The 7591-nt window shown below is 48.2% G+C and overlaps 1 long non-coding RNA gene across 3 annotated transcripts; it reads right to left on the reverse strand.

Moving 5' to 3' along the window:
* Nucleotides 1–394: 394 nt before the first annotated feature.
* LOC109737945 (uncharacterized) lies at nucleotides 395–5865 on the reverse strand. Of its 3 annotated transcripts, none has more exons than XR_012203286.1 (3): nucleotides 4347–4718; nucleotides 3151–3931; nucleotides 395–3102 (listed from the first exon to the last, which is right to left on the reverse strand). It is a non-coding gene; the product is annotated as an uncharacterized lncRNA (long non-coding RNA). The 3 variants fall into 3 exon arrangements; XR_012203287.1 differs by having other exon boundaries at nucleotides 395–806; nucleotides 892–3931; nucleotides 4347–4717; XR_012203285.1 differs by having other exon boundaries at nucleotides 395–3931; nucleotides 4347–5865.
* Between the last annotated feature and the right edge of the window lie 1726 nt (nucleotides 5866–7591).

A 7591-nucleotide genomic window follows, 5' to 3' on the forward strand; every position in this document is an offset into this window, starting at 1 on the left:
GTAGCACAGTACAGACAAACTGCAGCTTAGCTGCTTTTCGGATGTGCATAATTACAGCTCTAGCAAGAGCGTCCACAGTTTTTTCTCCCCTTCTCTACGTCCAGCACCCTCACCTAAAGTAGATGCCAAGCAATATCGAGACGGGCAACGGCAGCGGTGGCTCGCCAGAGCAGTACCAGCCGGTGTGCGTGACCGGAGCCACCGACTCATCCACACCCTGCTCCGGCAGGGCGTCTTGTCCACGCCGACTCATCCACACCCTGCTCCGGCAGGGCGTCTTGTCCACGCCACGGCGAAGGACTCAGATGTGGCCACCAATTGGTTCTTTGCAGATCGGTGCTGAAAATCAATCAATAATGGAACCCATCCAACACCAGATTACGACACAGTAAGCGAAAACAACTTGAGTTCTAATAAACATTTGGGAGAAACAATAAGATGGACAACATACATACTACGAACACTTTTTAAAAAAATTCAGAAGAAAAAAAATGTGAGAGGACCTAATGGGTGGATAAATGAACCAACCACCAACCATTTATAGAAGTTCGGATAAAATTAAAAGTACCTCATGAAATAGAGTACTATAGCAACTAAGAAAGATTTTCAGATGATCAGGATATGAAGGTGTTCGCAGCTTCAGCTCGTGCAAATTAAAGGCCTGCGTCATGGCGCCTCCTGCCTATATGTTCACAACACCGACCCTCTGCTTAGGACAGCCATCCGACACCCTGTAGAGCATGAAGCAGACGTAGTCCCGCATTATTGATTGCTCTAGTTGCTTTTTTCCCGGGGATTGATTACAACTGCAGGACTAACATAATCATTCAATTGATTGAGAATAGAGCATCTGGAGAGACATAAGAATGTAAACACAAAGGGATAACCTACCTTCCTTCATTGGCTTGTCCAGTCAACGCCGTTGTTGGACGAAGCAAACAAAATACAGAATAGTCACACTAAAAAAAAGAAAAGGTTCCATTGTTGTGCAGCACACCGATATTCATTTTTTCTATCCCTTGATCTTGTAACCAAATCCAACACAGAGGAAAAAAATCTTAGCACATGGTAATATTACGGCCTAACAGGTATTCATATAAGAGAGGAGAGCAAGGGAATGAAAAGAAGCTTCAAAGAAGGGAAGTTGTATAAACTTCTGATCAGGATGACCTCACAGAAGTTATTTGGTAGATGGAAGAGGTGCACAGTCAATAAAATATATAGATTTCAAAGTTATTTTTCTTTGGTGTTCTATTGAATGAAATATATCCTTCTATAGCCACGTAATTTTCTTATCTATTTGAACATGTTCTCAAGGAAATGAGGGCTAAAAGTAGCAGCAACTAAAGGAAGAGCTCATCCAATTCTGTCTACAACAGCAGCAGTGGCAGAACTGATCTTCTCAAGATACTCTCATATGAATTGGGTGTGTGGAATTTTAAATAAAAGAAATGATATTTACATGCACTGTGGTAACATCAATGTTTGCTCACAGAAGCATGTTACTGTCTTACTGCATAACCATCCAATGCAGGTGAATAAATAATAATAACATGAATAACAACCTCTTATTGGATAAAAAAAGGATATTACAAAAACAAAACAGATGGTTCACAAGTGAGGGCTATTGAGTCTAAACACTTGTTGCTTTGATCTGGGAAGACTAATAAGTTTTATTGATTTTCACCTTAATTAGAGGAACAAGAGGGTGCTGAATAGACGCGGGGGTTGGCAACAAGCCGCACATCTCTTATTTCATCTCCAAGAACGTCCGTCAAACCATATATAGCCTCTTATGAGTTCACAATAAACAAACATAATGATACAAGAGGAGTAAAAGACATCATAGGCTACACTGGAATCTAATCCAAGCTCCAAAGGTAATGTAAAGATGCAGATGTTCCAGTGTAACATCTCAATAGGAATCCAAGTTGGTAATCAAACACCGAAACTGGATCTTCAGAACTGAGTAACTTCAAAATTTGTGTAACCAATGGCTGGTATATTAACAAGTCTGTAGGGTATAGTAGTCAAGAACAGCTGAAGTTTCGGTGCCCTATGAGCATGGCCATACCACTCAGCATACTCATTGATGTCACGCAATCAAAAATCCTACGAGCATGGTAAGTCTGAAAGATTGGTTGTTCAATAGCAACCAAAGTGATACCAACATAGGTAAAGCATGTGTTTGTGTAGAGCATACCGCAAAGGGACCAACAATCTCCAGTTGTTGGGATAAGCCTTTAATAATTTCCTGATAAAAAACTTGCAATCAGACATTGCTCTAAGTGTGTTCGATACGAAATCTTATCTTCCAATTGAGAGCAGAGCATATAACTGGATTCCTTCATAAGTTCAGCAATTGATAGAAAAGAAACTCAGAAAAAGCATGATGAAGCTACGAACATGTGTTGTTACATGTGGCAAGCAACAAAAAACAGCATCTATATATGAAAAATCTGCATCTTTACTTGCAACTAAATTTGGCAGGTCCTACAATATTAAAAGAGGATCAACATATGCGAACACAAATTCATATACAGATATGTGCTACTGCTGAAAGGTTCAGCTAATTCTTGATGTACAGGAGTGCCAGACTGACTCTGTACAGTGTTTACTTAACACGACCAGACCCCCGACCACTTCTTTGATGTTCTAAATTTCTAAGCCAACATTTTCACCCACTGCCCTTCTCATGGCCAAGCAAAAGAGTTCAGCACCGGTAGGAAGTGAAAAAACAAATACATGGTGTAACTGAAAAATAAATCCAAAATTTAGTATAGAATAATTCAGTACCGGTGTGGAAATGAAAGCACTGGATACTAAGGCCCTGTACAACGGCAGGTGCCAGAGAAAAAAAACCGTTTTTTTTTCAAGATTGGACTGCACGGGTGCTTAGAAAGGGGGGGAGAAGCAAACATTTGCTTCCGGTGCCAGCCGGTGCTTCGAAGAAATAACCGCTCCCGAAAAGTCACGGGTGCTTCACCCGGTGCCTACGTCAAACCAACTGAGGCACCTCTGATTAGCACCTCCCCATTGCGAGACCACGTTTATTAGCGATGCAATGCTAGTCTTTTTTCCTTAAGCACCTGGCATAAGCACCTGCCGTTGTACAGGGCCTAAATGAATCCTAAATTTAGTATCTGCAACCTGCAACATCTACATCTATTAATAGTTATCAAATATATCTTGGAACTCACTGAAGATGAAGCAACCGAAAAGGATAAAACAAAGTAAGACCTTCAATGAATTGTTAGGAATTGTGGTGCAGACTCAAACTAAAGCTTTCTAACTGAATTAACAAATCTCAACAATTGTCAAGCTGCAATGAACCAATCAAACAAGTGTTTTCTTTAACTTTCAATGCCGAATAAACAATACATGTATATGGCACTCGCAGGAAATCAACACTTTCCATCTTGAAATCAAACCCTAGCCGCAGGAACCGCACAAACCAGTGCTCATCGAATCAAAACTACAACTGTAAGGATAGGAGGCATTGTTTACCTCAGCTACGACGGGGGTTAGGCTGGCAGTGCCCTTGCTATATACCAGCGCGTTCTCTGTCGTGCGTTGGTCAAGGTCAAGCATCAATAGAAAATGCTAGAATCCTCACAAGTTTAGGGTAGTCTCACTAGATATTTGGAAAAGTTAGCACCAATTTAATCACGAAAGAAGGGGCATTTGGGGCTTACCATAGGCATTGTATCCCTGAACTCTACACTGGCTAACAGTTCTAGAGTATACAAGCAGCCAAAGTACTATCAAATCTACCATTTCATTTTACAGAAAAACAGTAGCCAGTTTACATTTGTTACCAAGCAGATTTACTCACCCTAAAATCGGCTTTCCTTAAAACCTCCTTTGTAGCTGTTTCAAACTGAGGTCTTGGAGGATTCCTTGGGGCTGCAGGTCTTGTAAGGTCAAGATCCTGTATGCATTAGAGTTGAATAAAATCTGGTGTTAGAAGAATATCATTCCAGGAGATAACAACATACTGATGCTTGCATGATTAAATGATAAATGTTATTTAGATAGCAAAAATACTATCACTGTATCTTCTGGTTCGTGGTTTTTTAGGCAATATAGGATCAGACGAGCAATTTCTTTCTGTTCTGACAAACATCTATCCACAAAAGAGCACTACACTGTGAAAATATACAAACTCCGCACAATCTAGCTCACACATCTAGCCACACTTCCTGAATACTTGTATATGCTAGACTAAATCTCAAGATTGCAAAGGAATTGTGATCTCTCGAATACTTGAATCACCAAAGTAACAAACAGTTATCCCTTTTACCCGGACATTGTAAGTCGAGGCACGCCTGTAATTCACATCTGACCTGAAGTCGTAGTCATCATCCTCAACCCATCAGGGGTGGGGCCTTCTCCCCGTCGACCATCTCCGCCGCCGACACCTGCCGCTCCGGCTACAGGCCGAGACGTGCGCGTCCGCACCGGATCCCCTCCACCCGAAATCCTTGTGGCGGCTCAGGCTCATCGACGGTCCCGTGCTCTTTCTCCAAGGAACGAGACGGTCAAGGAGGAGGGGGCGACGCAGGGCCGGAGCTCGGCCTAGAGAGAGGAAAGGGAAGGAGAAGTGCTGGAGGCGGACGCGGCGAGAGAGAGAGGGGCGGACGCTGAGGCGGCGGAGGCTGCGTGCAAGAAAGGCAGAAGGGAAGGGGTATGAGGTCTGGTTCGTGATTGAAGGGATGGCGAGCAAACTTTCCTTCTTTTTTTTTTCTCACATCCACACAGTATCCCTGATGACGTGGCTGTTGCGAGAGAACGCTCCTCGACTGTTAATGGGTTCAATTAACATTGACTACAGTTTCTTTAATCATACTCCTACATACTCTCTCCGTCCCATAATATTGCAGCGTTTTTGACACTAGTAGTGTCAAAAACGCTCTTATATTATAGGACGGAGGGAGTAGATGTGAAATTACGAACTCTATAAAGAAAACTAGCCGCACAAACGCACGAGTGTCTTGATAGTTGATTACAGAATTACGGAGTGACCAATCGGAAAAGTTGCCGTGATCCACATTTACTTGTTCACTAGAAAACATGCAACTTTTAGACACGAAGAATACCAGTATAAGATATTAAATTCATGGGACAACATGCTAGGTACTTCCTCCGTTCCACTTTATAATGCGCCTGTGTATGCAGCGTTTATACCAATGCATGAGGTGGCGCTCTCATTTGGACAGAAATTGCCCTCCGACTGCTCGCTCTGTCACAGCATGTGGGTGTCTGCTGCTGCGTTCCTGTGAACCAGCCTTTTTTCGACAAAGGGTGAATTTTATTGGCTCAAAAGAAGAATTAAGAGGATACAATATAATGAGCATACACCTGGCCTCTGCATAACTAGGATGCACACAGCCAACCCAAGACAAACGCTAAAACACACCAACGACTAGCAAAGTCATAAGACCAAAAGCTATGAATAGGTGTGAAAAGGAAAAAAGAAATAAAAAAGCCCCAAAGCGATCAGATCAGCGAACGACAAACTAGAATTGCGACCATATCCGCACAAACCATTGACACCACATTGACGACGAGGATTTTCAACAACAACGCCTTCAAGAAGGAAGCGACACTCAAGCGCCGCCGTCGCCGGATCCAACCAAAAAGGCTAGAATCAAAGTTTTCACCCTGAAGAAACAGTCCGAACGTATCCGAACAACGCCTCCAACAAGGTCACGATGTAAAAAAAACATCGCCATTGCCAGGGATGACCACTCGGGTCTGACCTAGGCTTTCGCCCCGGAGCTCGAGACCGGGTGCTCGCAGCACCACCATCAAAGTCACACATGTGTTGTCGCCGCCGCTTTTCCACAATCCAAGCAGCTGCAATTTAACCGCCGCCGCTTTTCCACAATCCAAGCAGCTGCAATTTAACCACCGCCACTCCAACAACATTCCTTTGAGGATCACAACGGCGGCCTGCATCGCACATGCCATAAGGCCAGCTCATCGCCGCAGCCTTGCAGTGGCCGGAGCAGTGACAACAAACACTACGGGGCGCCCAAGGGATCCTCCCCGCGCCACACCCGGACAAGATCTTTGGGGGATGGAGGAGCGCGCCATAGCCGAAGGGTCACGCAAAGGGGGAGGGCCAGGACGGTCGCAGCCAGCCCCGCGACGACCACCGCCGGCAGGAAGGACGCCGGAGCAGCAGACCGAATCTTCACAGGGAGGGCGAAAGTGTGCAACCGGAGGTGACCCAGACCCAAGCCAACAGCCGCCAGGCGCTGGGGCGCCCGGATCTGGCGCGCCGCCCGCGAGATCCGCAGGAAGCGGCTGGAGATGGCGGACGGTGACGGAGCCCGGGACGAGGGGAGGAGCGGGAGAGGAGGAGGCTAAGGAGGCACGCCCCCCTCCCCCCCGCCGCCGCCGTCCTTGAGGGCCGAGAAGGCTTCGCTGCTGGTCCCCTCTGGCGACGGCGAGGAGAATGGATCGGAAGGGAGAGCTGCCGGTCGCGAGATTAGGGCGCCGCCCGAGTCGCCCCTACGGAGCGACGCGGGGGCCGGGAGGAGGGGGCTTTCCAAGTTTTGTGAACCAGCCTAGGGCTACTTTTGTCCAAAGCAGCGTGTACGCACTACATTTCGGAATCTAGACAAAAAACTATACGCATTAGAATATGAAATGGAGGGAGTACTTGCCATCCTTACACTTTCAGTATAACATGCATACTTTTTTATGAAGAGCTTAATGAGATAATCACACTTCCAATCACACAACGCTGGATCCAACCACAACACGTTCCGCTGAGAGGTGCCCCCGTGCCGCTCCCGCGAGCGGCCCGGGCGGAACCCTAGTTCGCCGCCGCCGCTCCCCTTTCTCGCCTTCCTTCTCCCTCGTCGCCGCCAGGGGACGCCGTCGGGCAAAGCCCGCGCGTGCGTCGGCGGCGGCGGGGCTCCCTCCCCCCTCGCGAGGCTTCTGGGCGGCGCGGGACGGCCGGCCCTCGCGGCGGCGCTCGGCTCCCCTGCTTGGTGGCGCTGCGGCGCTGGCGGCGGCGTGATCTGCGCGGGGCGGCGAGGCGTGGGCTCCTCCTCCTCCCGATCTGATGGCGCCGCGGTGGCGCCGGTGCTCGGGCGTGCGGCGGGGTCCGCGAGGGTGGTGGCGTGCGACATCTTCCTCCCCGATCTGATGGCTCCATGGTGGCGCCAGTGCTCGGGTGGCAGATGGCTTCGGCAAGCGGTGGGGGGCGCTGGGCTCTCGGCGGCGCTCCGGCGTGTGCAGGCGGCGGTGGTCCTTGTGCGCGCTCGGCGGCTCCGTCTCTGACCCAGATGGCGCGGGGGATGGCGGCGGCCCGGCGTGGCCGGCGATCTGGATGCGGTGGTGCCGGCGGCTCGCTCATCTACCGGTACTCCAGGGTCTGCCTGGTGGTGCTGGTGGTGACGGTGGCCCGTGCACGAGAGTTGGATCCCTTCAAACTGATCTAGGTGAAAACTTGCCTTCGGCTTCTGCTAAGGCCGGCGGTGGCGGCGCTATCTGCGTCGTTCCCTTCTTGAAGGCATCGCCGTGGAGAAGTTCAAGGCCACTCTCTACTACCTCCGGAGGAAACCCTAGATCGGAT

The sequence above is a fragment of the Aegilops tauschii genome, chromosome 2 (assembly GCF_002575655.3).
Source record: "Aegilops tauschii subsp. strangulata cultivar AL8/78 chromosome 2, Aet v6.0, whole genome shotgun sequence".
NCBI classification, from domain to species: Eukaryota; Viridiplantae; Streptophyta; class Magnoliopsida; order Poales; family Poaceae; genus Aegilops; species Aegilops tauschii.